The sequence below is a fragment of the Rhea americana genome, unplaced genomic scaffold (genome assembly GCF_003343005.1).
Source record: "Rhea americana isolate MKP2758 unplaced genomic scaffold, rheAme1 scaffold_153, whole genome shotgun sequence".
Taxonomy (NCBI): Eukaryota; Metazoa; Chordata; class Aves; order Rheiformes; family Rheidae; genus Rhea; species Rhea americana.
In genome coordinates this window covers 541,624-559,311 of record NW_028185628.1, presented here as the reverse complement: position 1 = coordinate 559,311, position 17,688 = coordinate 541,624, and the positions used below count along the sequence as shown (strand labels likewise).

The 17,688-nt window shown below is 35.2% G+C and overlaps 1 protein-coding gene across 3 annotated transcripts in view; it reads left to right on the top strand.

Annotated features, from left to right (window-relative positions):
- Positions 1-17,688, top strand: part of KIAA0825 (KIAA0825 ortholog) — a 248,946-nt gene that overhangs the window by 2,103 nt on the left and 229,155 nt on the right. For 2 of the 3 annotated variants that reach the window (XM_085299730.1, XM_085299731.1), the window contains exons 2-3: positions 9,505-9,578; positions 10,796-10,940. The exons of the other annotated variant lie outside the window; for it this stretch is intronic. The gene's annotated coding sequence lies outside the window, so the exon portion shown is untranslated. The remainder of the gene's footprint in view (positions 1-9,504; positions 9,579-10,795; positions 10,941-17,688) is intronic. 3 annotated transcript variants of the gene reach the window in all.

The window sequence follows — 17,688 nt, the reverse complement described above, 5'->3', positions numbered from 1 at the left end:
CTGTAATATTCCCCACYTCATCAACATTGCAACCATATTTTCGTATGTAAGGATGAAGAAACAACAATCAACCAGCTCTGACATTAAATTTTAATATAATTGTCACTGAAAAGTCATTACATAACTTGAATGTTTACAGTCAGATGGGTGTATATATATTGCTTGCATTTTTGTTGGTAATGAAAATTAGTTCATTTGCTATTCTGTACCAGTTTCACCTTCATACTTTCACTGTTGAGTTACCATCACTGTAAAGGAATTCCTATTAATTTGCTTAACTGGATTGCAGAAAATCCAAAAATCTGTGTCTATTTTTTTGTTTCATAAAAATTTTCTAGGCTGTAATCTGAAGTTTAGACTACACTTAAYCTATTGTCCCTAAATACTTTTTCTTTGGTACTGTCACAAAGTTCTCTTATTTACAACTAGAAAAGAATTAGATGCAATTCACAGGAACAAATAATTCTGGATTTATTTATTCTGATAAAGCTCGAATAGTTAGGGGGTTAATATCTTTTAAAGTTAACAGTTTGTTATTAACTACTATTAAGTACTAGTCATGACTTAACTAATAACCAATAGTAGTAGCTTTATGTCATTTGACTCTTAACAAACTTCAGAATGTTTATGCATATTGTATTTGCAACACTTTAGTTGAAACTAGCTACTAGTGAGAAAGTCACATACTTATATGATGGTCATTTGTTATCCATACATATTAAATATTTTCTGGAGTTTATTTTGCCTTTTTTCCCATCTGACAAACAATATGCATGGAATCAAAATAATTAAAATTTCAAGCATTCATATTTATTTTGACTTTAATATACATTGTTATTGAAATGCAACTTAGAAGACCATATAGTTACCTTTATTTTAGCAGTCTAATAAGTTTGCATTTCATTTATGTTCTCACTCTATAATTTTTCATAATAAGCCTGAAATCTTTTCTTATTCTTTTCCATCCTTGTTGTGCTCTGATAATAGTAGCCAAATATGTCATACTTCATTAAATATTTTTTATTTACATGAGTTAATCTTAGTCTTGGTTAATCTAGGCAGGCAGCTTATTTAATTGGAGTATTCTCCTCCAATAACTCTCTTTCTTTGTTCCTGTTAAGTGATTTTCAAATACATAGTGCAGTTGCTCATCATTATAAACTATGTTTTCATTGCTTGGCACTGGGTTTTAGATGGATGTCCATTTTTCCGTTTGCTTTCTCTTAGCATGTAACTGACTTCTTTTTGAAGAAAATTCAAAAGTCATGATTTTCAGTGCTACACAAATGATACTTCATTTATACAATTTCTAATTACATTTTATAGAATGTCAAAAATGACTGTACAACACCAGTGTCCTCAGTTCTTCAAGAAACMAAGATCAGAGAAATAAGTATTCCTTTTTCCCTTTCTCAGTCAGGGTTACCTGGTATTTCAGGTGCCCATCTCTTTCAGACTTCTGTAAGTGCTGTTTTCTCAATTTCATTTCTTAGTGAGAGAAAGGGAGAAAAAAAGTTCTTTTTTATTCTTTTTTATTCAGCTGTTCTGATTTTCTGTGTTACAGTTTGTTTCCTTTATGTACAGTATATARTCATATCGCAACCATGTCTTGTGCCTTGAAATTTTACTTCTTACATTTTTCCATAGCTAGCTATTTCACTTTCATACTATTTGCTGTTACCTTTGTCCAAGCTTCAGTGGTGTTTTCATGGTCAGTTTGGTCACTATTGCACCTTATCCTTAGATATCAGAACTCTTTCTGCAAGCCTTTACCACTTTATGCTTTGTTTTGCCACTTGGGGCTTGGTTTTGGCTGGAGGTTGTCCTTCACTAGCAGTTTGACCTGTTATGTAGAAAATGATATGTAATCTTTTGCAGTAACTGTGATAATGGTACAATCCATGCATAAAAATCTCTGTTGTGAAACGTGATCTCACTTTCTGTTTAATCTGCTAGAAGGTATTTTCCATTATATGCATAGAATAATTTCCATCATACAGAAATGGAAAGCTTAAAGCTATCAGATTAAAATGGGTTCTTTAGAGCTTTTTTTTCACATCTATTGCCTTTTATGCAGTTGGCACTGTGTGTTGGCACGTGTATGTGTGCGGATAGATGTGTATGCTCACTTACACAGATAGAATTTGACAAAATAAAAATCACAGTGCTGTTGGAAAATTGTGGTCAAACACTTCGTAATCACAGCTTTGGTAAAACAASCAGAAGCTACACTGAAAACTTAGTCATAAAAACTAATACAGTATGATGTGTCTCCACACTGCCTTCATGTGGAGAAAAATCTAAGTTCATGCCATGTTTTAAATCCATTTTATAACTCTGTCTTCAGTATGAAGCACTGACTTTGGCTTTCARTACAGTGAAGGAAAAATGTTAAATTCTTTTCAAGGGATGAATAGAATTAGAAGTAACATAAACAAATATCCACTAAAGCTAGAACGGCTAGAAGAGTATTTCATCTTAATAACAATGGTTCTTCTGTAAACATACTTGTAGTTTCTTTCATGTGCTGATCAATATAGGAATGGAAGAGCAAAATTTTTGCTTTTTCTSCAAGCTTTACTGATTATGTAAACACTTGATTAGCACAATTTTGTATTTACTTTCAAAATCATCTTCTTTTATGGCCTTTCCAGGAGGTATCAATTGTTTTTCTTTCCTGTCACCATTTTTCTTACATGGATCATTTTTCTTATTATTATAAGCTCAAACGATCTTATCCCCTTGCCTGTATGCCTGGCATACCTGCCTGTATGCCAATTCCCATAAAGACACTAACTAATCTCCTTCTCCCCTCAGTGAGTCSTAAGTCCAGCGTGTGATACAAGTCCAACTCATGCCACTTTGGTCGTTCCACTATTTACAGTGGACCATCACTAGATAACGTGTCCTATTAATGTATGTCAGTGAGCCAGTGCTGAGGAACAAACGTAGATGACAGAGTGGTGTTCAGCAATTTGTTCAGTATCTCTTCTGTCAGTGATGCCAAGCAARCCTTATATACAGTTGCAGTTACATCATTCTGAGGACTAGTTTGAGATCATTAGTTCATTTATTAGTGAACTAGTGAAGTGAACTTCCTTAGTGCTCTTTCATTAATGACTTGGAGTTTGGCTTTTTAGTTGTTCTTAATATATGGCAAGAAGATTGGTTTCCTTCTGCATTTAATACTTCTCTTTCCTGCCACATAAAATTCAAATTTCTCGTCCTTGCCTAACAACCCCTGGCTGCTTGGCTTTTCTTTCTTATCATGTTACTGTTCTCCTTCTCTGACCTAGATCATCTATACTTGCCTGGAGTACTTAATGGACGTACTTCCCTCACTGACCTTGTAATATTTTTTTCTGTGCAGGAGGTCATTTCTGATACGGTCAATAGCTTTTCCTTCATCAAAGTTCTCCCCCCTTTCCATCCCTCSTGTTTTCTTTGTCTTTTGTGTATTATTCTTCCCTAAGTAACTACAGAGTGGTGAATGTGCATAAAGGCAGCTTCCTAATTACATTCATCTTAGTAATTGTATACTGTTAAATGAGAAAGTATATATTCAGAATGTTCAAGAGTAGTTTCTTATCTGCAATTTGAAAAAAAAAGCTCTATTTTTTTATCAGGTAGTTACCAAGAATATAATTGATGCCTCAGACTGCAGATGTACATGAACCCTGGCTCACAGATCTTAGAAAATAAGTTTAAGTGTGATAAAACTGGTGGGGTAACCTGTTGCTTGTATACTTCTTACCTGCTCAACAATTTATTGTCTTTGTAGAGAGGGTAGGCAAAAGAAGCAGATGATTGTGAAGAAAAAAAGAAAAGTACTAAAAAGTTGTTAGGGAAAAAAGCATGGCATGAACTATAATGGGGAAGAAAATAAAGATACAAGAAGAGCGTGAGTATTACCAAAATACCCTACAGTGTGTTACAGCTCTGCCTCTATATAKTTTATCAACATATAACTGGAAGATTATAGACAATTGTGAAATACAAGTAACAGACATAYAGATTTGATATTTAGGGTAATCTGTTTTTCTCAGATGAGGGTTACAGAGTACTGTAGAGATTCCTTATTATTGTTCAGTTTCACATTAAGTTGAGGGRCAACCCTGTCATCAGTAGATCTTCCAGATAACTATTATATTTCTTATACCTTCATTTTTCTTAASAATTCCAAATAACTGGCAATGGCAAGCTTATCTTGAGATACCATTATTCCTTCAGAGTCTTGGAAAAACTATGGTAGAAGCATTCAGGACTAAACTGAACTTAATGTATTAATTGTTTTTTGTTTGTTTGTTTTTATCAGAGCTTATTGGCTATTAGGTTCACAAAGGAGACACTATTTGCCAAAAATAACTTCAAAATCCACTGTGAGATTAATAGCAGAAAATAGGTCATTTTAATGTAATAACCTATTGCCATTCAGACAGGGTTTGAGTGTTTGATAATCAGGCCAGTTTCATATGCTGAGCATCCACCATTTATATTTTACTCACTAAGTCTTGTGAAGAATTCATCTGAATGAACAAGAAGTTTCACATAAAGACTGATTGATTTGGAYGGGTGGAAAGTATTGCTGTATGATTCTCCTTGGCTTTGGCGTCCACAGGAATAAGGTATATAAGTCATTCTCACATCCAGGGATACCACTCAGTGCTATGAGGAAATATACCTTCAAGGAAAAGGGCAGTAACATCCCATCRTGTTCACTGGAGTCCCAGGAGCATTTTGAGAATTGGTGAGGACTACTGAGGGTTGTAGAAAAGGGAGTTAGACCTCCTGTAGAGCGAGTGGATGCAAGTAGGTGACCCGGTCAGTCCCTGACACACAGAAGCATAAAAGATGTCTTTTTAGGCAGTGACACAGATACGGTCTCCTCCTCCTTTTTTTCCCTTTCCTGAAGAAGCAATGGGAGCAGTGTAGAAAGTTTTTGAAGATGCAGGTTTCTCTCATCTGGAGTGCCAGCATTGCCAAAAGGGGGGTGAGATTGACAATACCCCTTGCAGCATTACTGATTATAAAGATGATCAGAAAGTTAGGAAGGCGAGGGCTGAAATCGCTGGCTGGAGACAGTACCTTAAAAATATTGGCAAAATAAGGCATTAAGGGCTCTTCTATGTAAGCATAAAGTATAAGAATGTTACCCCTGCTGCCCCTATTTATTTTTCTTCCTTTSCTGTCTCCCCACTCCCATAAAGATCCTCAAAGATTTACTAGGCTGCTGTACTGCCCAATCAAAATGGAAAGCGCATTTCCCAGGTCCTACTTCTATAATGTTAACAGGGAGCAGAGGCCCCTGGTACAAAATCTAAGAAATGACTTTGCAAGATGAGTTGCTAGTAGCAACAGTCAATAGAATATGGATCTTTTTAGTAACAAAATTGTTTTAAGTGAAATAGTATGAATTCAGTTCWCTAGGGATTCTATGGACAGGTGGCCTTTGAGGAGGTGTCTCCTGGAGTGGAAATACCATTGTAGTCTGTGCAACTGCAGCTCGCTGTCCCCTTGTTTTAATGGGGGGAAGGCTTGAACAAATATGACGGTTCCACTCACAGGATGGTAAAGGCAGTCTGGTAGGAGATGGAACTAAGAGAAAAGGAATGGCATGAGGAGTAATGGGGAAACTTTAATTAGGAAAAGCAGATATGTAGTATATTGGACATACGTGATACAACTCCAGTGAGGTGGAAGATAGATGCTGATTGAAATGTGGTAAACTAATTTGTCAATTCTTTTAGAGTTTTTGAAGAAACTGATTTGCTGCAATCCATGTAGGAATAAAATAGGCTGAAATGAATTGTGTTTGGAGATGGTTCTGTATTTAAGTTACCATTATGCCAAAATTTTCTAGGCAAAATGTTCACCTTTTAAGTTTTCAGGGTAAGTCTTATATTGGAGCCAGCTTGTCTGCAAGTAGAGAAGAGTAGGAGATAATTAAATCACTTGCTACTTAATATATGTAATCAGTACTATCCATTATCATCTATTTGTCTAAATTTTCTGTTGAGTATGTTTTTTTTTTTATGTAGAAATTGTTGCCTTTGGGAAAGAGCTGTTAGAAATTAGGAAACTGGTGATGCTTCCTAGTGGCTGGTGACCAGTGCTTTCGTTCCCTGATAGGCAAATTAGAAGACATTTCATCTGCTAGGAAAAAAGTTGAGTAAGGATCAGGAGTAATACTGGGTGATTACAGATTGTCTCATAAYATTTGCCATTGTAAATACTTATTTTTTTTTTCTTTTTCTTTCTTCATGGATCTTTTCTTAGATTTATAATAAGAACAAATACAACAGGTGCTGGTGCCTGGTAGAACAGAGTTGGGGGGCAGTGGAGAGGAGAGGAGATTCAGACTCCTCTATCAGGTGGGGTGAATTTCAAAGAAAGTGGCTCACGGTGTGTAAGAAATTTCCAGATAGCTGTCAGTTGTATTGTGAACTTAATAAGCACCATTTTTAAGATTTACTATTTTGTCTTTCTTTTCTTAAGCAATGTCCAAGCTGAAGAGGGAGACAGTTTCCTGAGGGAAACAGTTTTCTCTAGAATATTATCAGAGCTTATATTGAAATCAAATACAAATTTTTATGAAACCGAGATCTTTAAATATCTGGCATACTAAGGAAAAGACAATATAGAATATTGTATACACGTGTCTATATAAAAATATTCAGGATGGTATTATATCTTATATAGGATTTTTTCTTGAGCAAGGCAAAATTCTTTGTTGGTCCAGCCAAATCACTGAAAAATACATGTACGGAGTGTAGCCATACTGAAATATTATTATGCATTCTATGCAAAGATTTCTATAACTATTTGGTCACTTCATAAGGAATCAAAAGGAAAATTATGTTACAGAAAGAGCCTTGATTAAGAATTTTTTTTCCCTCAGTTGCCTTACATACAATGATGTGATTTAGAATGTTGGTGAATATGTGATTCATGGAACTTAACTGTATCRTATTCTATATTTATTCCTCAAAAATGTTCTTTTTTCTTCATTAATTGATTCAATGAAGCTCCTGCACTGTGATTTGGTTTCTAAAAACTATAGTGATCTAGAACTGGAAGGACTTCACTCTCCCTGTGTTGAAGAGAAAAAAAAATTATATTTGCACAGGCAGTGATAACCGAAGATGGAGTTTGATTAGTTTTTGACAAATTGTATCTGTTTTTTTTCTGTTGGAAGGCTGTTCAAGCACTTCACCACTCTGATGGGTAGGGCCATTCTTCAATTCCCAGTTTAAACTTATTTATGGGCAATTTTATACTTGTTAGCTCTTATACCAATTTTGGCTTTTACAAAAGTCTGAGTAATACAGTTAGCAATTTTTCCTTTTAAAACTAAGTATGTCAGCTAGCTGTCAGATCTGTGATGTGCCTGATCTCCTCCTTTCTTGCAGAATTCAATTCAATTCTGAATCCAAGTCATCTGAATGGCAATGCAAAAAGCTGCCAGAATGGTTCTCTGCTCTACTTTGTAATTTCCTTTTCTCTTCATTTTTAAATTTTATGTTTGATAAAGCTGAAACTCTTATACATTGTTACTTAATTTTGATCCTCATTAGTTAATATAGGTGAAATAATCAGTGTGAATGTTTCTGCTTACAATCTCAGTTTTAGCAAATACGCTACTTATTTAACTTGTCCAAACATGTTGAAGGTATTGAATTTTAAGGCAAAAACATTCACAATCTGAAAAGGGAACACTGACAAGTTCAGTCAAAAGGGAAAAGAAGAATAATTTATAAAAGGAACTGTAGATAATGATGCCAGCCAGTTGTTTTAAAGTGCATCTACCTCACCTTTAATGAATTAGATTTGTCAACAGCGTATGTTTTATGCACTACTTCTAATGAAGTGGCATACCAGCACTACAGTATACTTTGAGGTTTACTCCATCAAAGCTTTTTGCTGTYGTGAAGTAGACCTTTTTAAATAATAGATACTAAAAACTACATTTAAATAACATTAAGGTTGTGACACAAACACCACATGACAAACTTCAGGCAATTCAAAGTTAGGGCTGACAGCTTGTCATTAACTTGCATTGTTGCTTTTTAAAAAAGAAGCACAATTGCATGATTTAAGGATTGAATGTCAGATTAACTTTAAATTTCTTGGCTTTTATAGGTTGGAGTTGCAACCTTACTGTCATTTTTGATACAGCTTTTTGCATACTCTCTGTTTTCAGAAAAGTAATGAAAGCAATGCAAGAAGTACTGGTTTTGTTCTTCATTTAAAACCAGAGGTAAAAGTATTGGTCAAAGAACAGGGATATACATAATCGTTTTGAACTTCCTTTCCTCTAGCTTTTGCTTGTTCTTCCATAGAACTTTTGGGAAACAGTTAGGGAAACTTTAGGCCTGGGATATTACAGCTAAAACCCTGGCAAGTGTTAATAGTTCCCAGGGCTTTTCCACAGAAAGAACCACATTTCTTCTTAAAGAGTACTGAATAAAACAAGAATTCAATACATGTAGAAAGCCTTGTAAATTTTTTTTTCTAATTACTTAAAATGCTATGAAACCAAAGCTGGTGAATAGGATACTTCCTGTTATTTCTTACATACATTTTCCTATTTTGTGGCTGTTAAACGTAATGGAACTTTATATTCTGARACTTCAGCATGTGTGCGTAAACACAGTCCTTCAAATCTTTGTAGAGATGATTTCTCAAGGTCTGTATTGTATAAGCCTAATGTATACAGTCTATGATTTTCCTAGCGGACTGGTCAATTTAATCTAGTGTGAACTGACACTGCTGCCAAGTAAACAGCCCTCTATCAGACGCTCATTGTAATCACCTCCCCACCTGTACCAGCATTAGTGTTTATACAGCTACTGAATAAATGGAGGTACACAGGCTTGCATGGAGTGAGTGCCTGGTGCATAAGAATAATAGGATTCTTTTTTGCCAAGCTACTTTTCAGCTACCTGATTTGGTTCATTACACGGGTATCCACAAAAGATAGTGGGTTTAGTAGTCAGTGTCTAACTCTTGTAATAAAATATTCTCCTCGAGCTTCAATCTCTTTTGTTCTCTAAATTGCTTATTCTGTAAGTATGTGACCTCAATATAGATTAGTCTCAATTAAACTTTTCTATAAAGCTTCAGAAACAACTACTGAGCTGAATGGACCTTACCTAAGCATTTCTTATAGGTGCCATACACTATTTTGACAGATTCTCTGACCTTCTAATTTCCTATCCCATCTTCTCTGCATTGATTCRCTACCTTTGGAACAACAAAATGAAATATTACATAATCATCATGCTTTATGGAATAAGTATCAACTGAAATAAAGGCCCCTAAGACTGATTTTTTTTTTAAACATTTGGAACTTTGGCTATTTTGCATCAGTTGGAATGAGGAAGTATCTTTTTATTGTATGAGCAATTTTATATAATACTTGAGCAATTGGAATTTTTATCTGTGAAAATATTAATTCCTCAAATGCTACTTAGTGGTAATTTTACTACCTTCTTTTTTACATAGGGCCACTTTTCCATAGTACTGAAAACTTAAAACTGAAGACAGTTTCAGTTACACAGAGAACATACTGACTAAAGGTATGTATTTATGTAAGTTGGGTATCTTCCAAAATTGAATTGCTATAAATGCTTATAAAGTTCTAATAGAATGAAACCTATGACGTTTAAAGGAAGATGCTGATAGGTTCTAGTCAAGAATATATGTGAACTTTTATTGATTGAACAAAATGTAGGAAAAATGCAAGAGAAACTGATGCTATATTTAATTTTAAGGTTTTCTTAAAGGTTTTAAGGAAGCTTTATTCAGATTAACACTTTTAAAAATTCATCTCTTTACACTAGATATAAAAAATGGCTACAGGCTGTAACTATGCAGAAATGGGTAGGTAAGAAATCTGGATGCAAGTTAGTGTAATTTGGGAAGAAATCTGAACAATGTATCTATTTGCCAAAAGGAATACATGGTTGCTGTAGAACTGATTAAGACCACTGTTTTTGAAATGTTTATTATAACTGTGTATTTCATTAGTTGCAGCAGTTTCTAATATTTTTTACATTTACATTTTACATTTTTACAATACTGTCTGTTCCATATTATACAGAAAACCAAAATAATTCCTCTTGACCTTATGAATAAAAGGTCTGCAAATGTGGCCTCTCTCTCAAGGTCTATGAAACTGTTTTCTTGGCACAATGAGTCTGTTTCCTTCTGCTCTTATTATTGCGTTGTCATTGGTGCATAGCAGTACAAAAATCTGACTCGAGTAACAGCTTGTAATTGTCCTAGGAAAAAAAGTGGTTTATGAAGCTGTATCACCCAGTAGCACAGATTAAGAAGTGGATTATTTGAAATGTGAATAGTAGAGTATACATTGTTTTTGATACTTAAGATGCCATTTGACTGGGAGCATGTGAGTTATGTCAGGTAATGCAGATGTAGAAGGTGTTGAGGAATATAGCCAAATCAGTTCTTTGACTAAACTTATTCCTGACATTGTGATAGAAGAAAAATTGAAAGGCAAATTTCAGTATATCATGGTATTAAAAATCCAGTCATTCATTCTATGTCAGCCTGTGGCATCAACTGCTAAAGTTTCTGAATCTGTTACTTGTGACAAACTTAAAGGTTCTAAATTGTGTTCAAAGGTCAGCAATGAGCCACAATATCGTAATATCACTTATTACCAGCTCATCTAGAAAAAGAATGTTGTTTCAGGAAATGCTCTCTCCCCTTTCCATCCCTGAACTCTTTCCTCCTTACTCAGAATACATACCATTAACTACTTTTTTCACAGGAGGTATTGTTTGGACTAATGATATCTTCCACACTGCTTTTGGTGTTGTACCAGTGAAGGGAGTCTTGGCTTGCAAGCACCTACTTTTCGTTGGCTCAGGATAAGCATAATTAATCTTGCAGATTAACAGAATATCAACTCTAAGGTAAGTTCACTGTAGAATACTTAAAATAAAAATAGATTTAATCACAGCTTTTTCTTCTGAAGAGTGTTCTGGCAGAGCTGTCACTATGCTCAGTTTTAGGCAGTTAAATTACAAAAAGTATAGATTGAACCTTAAAAATCTTGATTGTAATATAAGTTCCCAGCTTGAATCTTATATGGTTTATTAAATTTTTGCTTTACAAAAGTTATAAAATGCTATAAGATTAATTTAAGGAAAAAGAAATTTGCTAAAATGTTAATGTGACCCTAGAAAACACTTTTTATTCCTTTTTTTCTTTAATCTGTGAATTTTTCCTCCTTTTCTTTCTAGAAACTCTAAATACTGTCCTCATTTTTTTTTAAAAAAGTAGATTTCTATGTTCCAATTCAATATTATTTCATGGCGATAAGCAAGCAGTATGCATGTTTACACTGTATTTCCACTCGGGTGATCACGCAGTTCATCTGAGGCTTGTAATTATGTAAGGAATAATATAGTGCATGGTGTTCCTTTATAAGATATTTATGAACACTAGCACTTTTAATCACGAAACCAAAGGCTAAGTGCTTTCTGCAGCAGACAATTTCGTATAATATCCTTATAGAAGTTGTTTAAGAGAGTAGGGAGGAGGAACTCCTTTCTGCATCACAAAACAGCTGATTCTTTCTTCTTTGTACAATAAATTATTGTCCTAGTSTGGTTCCAAAGAGAGATTTGTCTTCCTTTGTGAGAACATGTTTTCATATGATTCCCTTTCCCATCTTTTTACACAAACATCAACTTTAGAAATAATACTCTTTACACAGCATCTTCCCGGAAGAGATGGCAGAACCCATTTGAGTGCCACATTAATATTCTTGTACATACCCACATGGCATACAGAGGTAGAGGAATTTGCCTGAAAAAGGTTGTGTCTTTCATGAGCTGCCAGCTGCATGAGTCTGCAGTTGCCCTGTGACCAGGAACTTCAAAGTGGTGCTCTTTTTTCATCTGGAATTGCATGTCTCAACTTGAATAACACTTTTTCCCCAGAAGAGTGGAGTGTGAGAGCAATCTGTCATTTAAAAGATCCTCGAGAGGAAGAAAATTCCTTTCGTTAYAGCTATTTGCTTATTTTTCTTTCTTTCTTCTTCAGTGGCAATGCAAAGATACTGTGAGGGATAGAGTAGTGGTTATCACATCTGCTTTACATGCTGAAGGTTCTGGGTTCAAGCCCCAGTGGAACCAGCACCAGGAGATGTTTGGGAGGTTGGACTAGATGATCTCCAGAAATCCCTTTCAACCTTACTGATTCTGTGTCATACAGATCTTGTGTGCACAAAGTATGTTTGTAAATATTCTTTTAAAATACTACTTTATTACAAATTGGTTGTATCTATAGCATCATAGAAGTGACTTGCACTTCTTGCAAAGTAATAAAGACATAACATCTAATAACAGAAGTTGGTAAAAATGATACAAAACTTTTCGGAAAAGATTATGCATAGGGTACAGTAGGAAGATTATGCATAGGGTACAATAGGAAGATGAAGGCTCACTCCAAGCAACTAGTTGAAAAAAAAGACGTTAAATGTGGCTTATGAATTACCTAAGAAACTCCTGTCCTGGAGAAAAAAAGTCCAGCTTCCTAAATTCTAGCTTCTCCCAGGAAAATAAATATGTTCAGGCCCAGATAAGRTTGAGTTAAACAAAAAACTTTGAGGCAAGAAGGATGCCCTCAGTGTTTTTAAATGTATTGCCTTTATTATGGTATTGAACAATGTTTGCTATTTGCAGTGTGTCCAGAGACTGTGGCAGGAAACATTCAGAGAAAATGGCCGCCTGGGAACACTTTTATGTGATGCTGAACAACATGTGTGTTCCGGGAGTAAGGTGTTGTGGTAACACAGAATAAGAGGCTGCTGCTGTTCATAAATAGTGACAAGTTTGCCCAAGTTTGTAGGCAATGGTGATTGTCCTGTTCATCCTTTCAGATCTTAACAGCAAAACATTAAAACACCTTTGTCAACATTGATGATTATTTTTGCTGAATGTTCTGGTCAAAGTTTGAATGGGAAGAGAGGAGAAAGTCTCAGCTTCCCAAAAGCCAAGAAAATATGGAAAGTGAGAGAAATATTCAGGGAAAGTGAGAGAGGCAGATATAGTAGCAGACCTCTTATAAGGAATTATATTTTATTTGAATGAAATGGATGAGTCAGTAAGATAATGGGCAAGTAATAATCATGAAAAGTGTAACTTTTACAAGAGGTGTGATTTGAACTTTTTTAATGCAGAAATCTAGCTGACGTCAGTTATGAGTTCTCTGGATTCAAAGTGCTGGTTAGCTGGAACTCAGGACAGTTGAGGCTGGAATTAAACACTGCTGAAAGAAACGTAAATCAATGTGCTTTTAATTAAAATTGAGAATAACATCTATCTATGTGTTACAGTTAGCTTCTTTTTTAAGATGCTTTGATAATGATCTTCTGATCTACTTTACCGTTATGCAAACTTTTATTGTAGAGTTATATGTAACAGAGAGAGACTTCTGCTAGACTCTTAAAATCCTCTATTACCTTTTGGTTAGCYTACTTTACCCTTATGAGCATCCAAAGTTTAAATGTTAGTAGTCCTTTTTCTCTCTTCTGCAGAAGTCTAGGGGATTTTATTCATCAGTGTATATCGGATAAAAGATAATATAGGTCAAATCAGATGTAGACCTAGTATGGTAGGATCAATGTGCTGCCAAATATCAAAATTGTATGTCAGCTAGCCAATGCTGAAAGAGAAAAAAAACCGTCTGGTAAGACTTACCTTCTCTGGGAAGGGAAGCAAAATAATAAGACGAGGAGGAAGATACCCTACCCTGAAAGGGGGTGGATTGTAGAGATCCAGCTGTTATCCCAAAATGTTGAAAAGAAAAACAAACAAAAAGCCCTTAACTCAGGCCTGCGTTCTGATTAGTAGAAAGCATAATTCTCCTGGTGTGGAACGCTAAACACCACATAGGCATATACCTCTCTATTTCACAAAGTGATTTTATGGATTTCTCAAAGATAGGCTTTTATTATTTTGATATATTCTTACTAGTTACCATAGAATCTTTTAAAGCAGCTTTGTTTAGTCTTAATAGGCCTGTACATGGGACAGGCTATTTGAAGTATTTAAACAAATATTTTACAACATGAGTCTTCTGGTGGGAATCATCCTGGTTATTCTGTTTTGCTTTTTTATAGCTAGTAACACTTCAAAACCTGATTTCAACTTTAAGTAATTAAAAATACGAAGAAGCTATAGACTTCTAGATGATTAGAGAGAGTGCTGTGTCTCTGTGAAGAAAATATTTTATATAAAAATATATTACGCTTTGATTAATCCACATAAACTTCAAATAGAATGCTAATTTACAATACTGTACCTCATCAGAGAAGTCAATTACCTTTAAACTGATCTATGTGAGGTAGTGAGTTATGTTATCAAGCTTGCTTTAAAGACAAACTAAAAGAGAGGAAAATGATTACAGATCACGTACTTTTGTGGAAGCATATTTGCRTTGAACATATTTCCTGTTGTCAAATACTAACCTTTCTTAGACTGTCACCCATGTAGATGAAGCTACAAATTCTGTGTTCCCCTAAAAGTTTGATTTATATTACATCTTGGTAGCTACCATTTGGTCTGTCTTAGAAATGTAAATTGCTCTTGAAACAGACCTTATGAGATCTACTTAATTGAAATTATTTTTATAATCTTTTTCTTAATTCGGTTTATTGTTCCCTTATAACATGCAATTGTCATCTCTTGCATGAGGCTTTTTCTCTTTTAGCTGGGAGTGTTGGCTTCTCTAAACACAATTACAGTTGTTGATCTGCTAATCCTGTGAGTCAGTCTACACTAAACAAGAAGCTTATATCAAACTCTTGGCAGCTTCAGTTAAAATTAAACAGCATGCTTTAGTGTAGAGATTGTCAAGAGTGGAAATAATATTTGTCCAGTTGGACAGCTTGCTTTTGTAGTTGCTAAATGAAAGTTGAGATTCTGTCTCTTCCTTGAAAGCTTCTGTGTCAAGAAGGTAATTTGGACTGTTTGTGGTTTGACAGGGATTATTAAAATCAGATGAAGTGAAGGGAAGGAAGTGTGAGAAAGCAAAATTGACACTGACACTCTCTATTATTTGCTGCTTGGATCATGATGACTATGTTGATATGATAGATTCTAAATGTTAGATTCACTGTTGGGATATGTTAAGCAGCAAATACAGTAAAATGTAGCTACAGTGATGATTTTTCTGACTTAACATGAAGCCATCCAGCATCTATTTTCATTGGGGAATCTGAGAGGTGGGAGTATGGCAGAGGATGAAAGACTAGAGGCAAATGGAGAAAAGAAGGGAGTGGCTTTGGTGAGAATTTCCTTTTTTTCCTTTGTGGTTTGATTTAACCAGCACCACATTATACTTCTTTTTGAGTTCATACAATTGCAAGTATACTTYGGAGGGAATAAAACTGAGTGTTAGGAATTGCTGGAGCGGGTCATAAGTTTTCTTTTCCCAAGGACTTGAATTTTGGTAGGAAATTTTTAGCATTAATAGCTTTGCATAAAGGGAGCTCAAATCTTAAAGATTGTCTGTTGCACATCAATTTTTCATGACTTTCATGTTGCATGTTATTTTTAAATAGCAATCTTTTCTGCCACTTTGAAATAAATAATTCAAAAACTTAAATCATTGCAATATTCATATAACTGAATTTTTAATTGCTGGAGATACATTAGCTGCATACGGTATGCATCTTTTGGTGTCTAGTGAATATACAATGTATTATTTAATCTTAATCCTTTGTTTTATCTCTTTGGTTATATAGTAAACTTTCAATCTTTGAACAATAGGCAAATCAGTGCAAAAGATATGACATCTCATTAGTCAAGTTTGAAAGATTGCTCTCTTTTCAATGTAGTTTCCTTTTCTGTTTTTGAATACAAGCCCTTTGCGAAGAATTCAATTTTGGGGCAATATTCCGGGTAGAGTCTTAGTGATTTTATAGGAAATTAGAGAACTGAAAGGAGGAAAACAGGTGACACATGAAAGCCTTTGCCATTATTTAGAATGGCCATCACTTCAAGTATCTTTCAAAGAACATCATGGCTAAAAATTAATATTTGAATAGTTAATGCTTGCCAGTATTACAAGGTCTGTCTCTCATCTTCATCTGTCTTCACAGTATTGTTATTAGCGTCCAGACTGACTCATCTCCCACAACAAAAGTGGTAAGCAGAATGAGCATAGGAAATGAGATTACATGTTGTTTGCATACTTGCGAAATAAGGAATGCCACACAATATGAGGGTGCTGTTAAGGGAACCCTGGTAGAGGAGGTAGAAGTGAGGAGCAGACAGAACTCTTGTGAGAGAAGGGTACAAGACCCTGATATTGGCTGGAAGAGGGAGTATGGGTCACAAACAACCACTAGTGTAATGAAGAAGGTAGGCAGTGGTAGAAATGAAATGTATAGTTCTGCAGTTGCAAAAGCCTGTACTAGTATTGCACAGACTTGGTGCATCAATGTCTGTACATTGAGTTTAGCTATTACAGTTTTCTGTTCTGAAGTAAATAGCAGCTACCAACTTGAGATCCTGCATCATTTGTGGTTGATGCTAGACCTGGTAAAAGCCAATCCTTAATCTGAAGAGCTCACAATATAAGTAGGACAAAGGAAAGAGGAGAAAGGAAATAGCATTCCTGTCACCAAATTTAAAGAACAGGAATAGGTGATTTACCCAACTCATGCTCTACATATGAAGTGTGTAGCAGAACTAGGAATTGTGCTCTGCTCACAAGAGCATGACACTTGCAACTGAATGTATGTATATATATAGTATTTATCATTTAGAGAATTACAGATTACTGGTAGTGTTTAGAAAACTGATAAATCAGGCCAGTTTCAAACTTTAAAACAACACTTTACTGATTTGGCCTTTATTAACAGTACACATCACCAGTGGTTGGTTCTTAATTGTTAACAGCCGGGAACATACAATACTAGAACAATTAGTCCTTAACTTGCTTATCTTACATGATCTGTGAGTATACAATACCATAGAGTTAATGCTGGATAGCTAACATTGTTGGCTTGGATCCTTGGAGGTCTTAGTCACTGAGGTGGTCTGCTTGAGCTCATTGATGGGTGAAARCCTGAACCTAAATAGGAGACTTTTTCTGTTTCCTCTCTCATACTTTGTGTTTTATGCTTCTCATTCTCCTCCTCAGAAAGAAAGGGAGGATCTCATCTGCTCTCAACAGACCCGTGCTGGTTTTGCCAGGCATCTTTTCTGTTTATTCTGCAGRATTATTCTGGTTCCAACAGACATCCTTCCTGATTGAGTTGCATTTCTTCTTTCTTCTTTTGTTGCAGAATTGACTGCTTGCAGATGTTTTCCTGAACCCATTTGTGCAACCATGTTACAAATCTCTATTAGCCCCTTTGCAGTTATATACTTCTGTTTAGCTGCAGCACAAAATGCTTGTACGTTGTCACAGATTATGCTATTAGTGGTGTTAAAATGCTATGTGCTGTCACCAGTTACGCTATTTCAGTGACCTTATGTCTCTTTTCAGTGCAASCAAATATTATGTTCCGCTTAAATTGGTGAAGGTTGATGTGCTCTGCCTGGAAGCACAGGTCGCACTGTACTCTAGTGTGAATTGGTAGCTGTGAACTGGCATTCAGGTGTTAGGGTAAATGGGAGGTGATAGAGCACACTTCAGCCATAG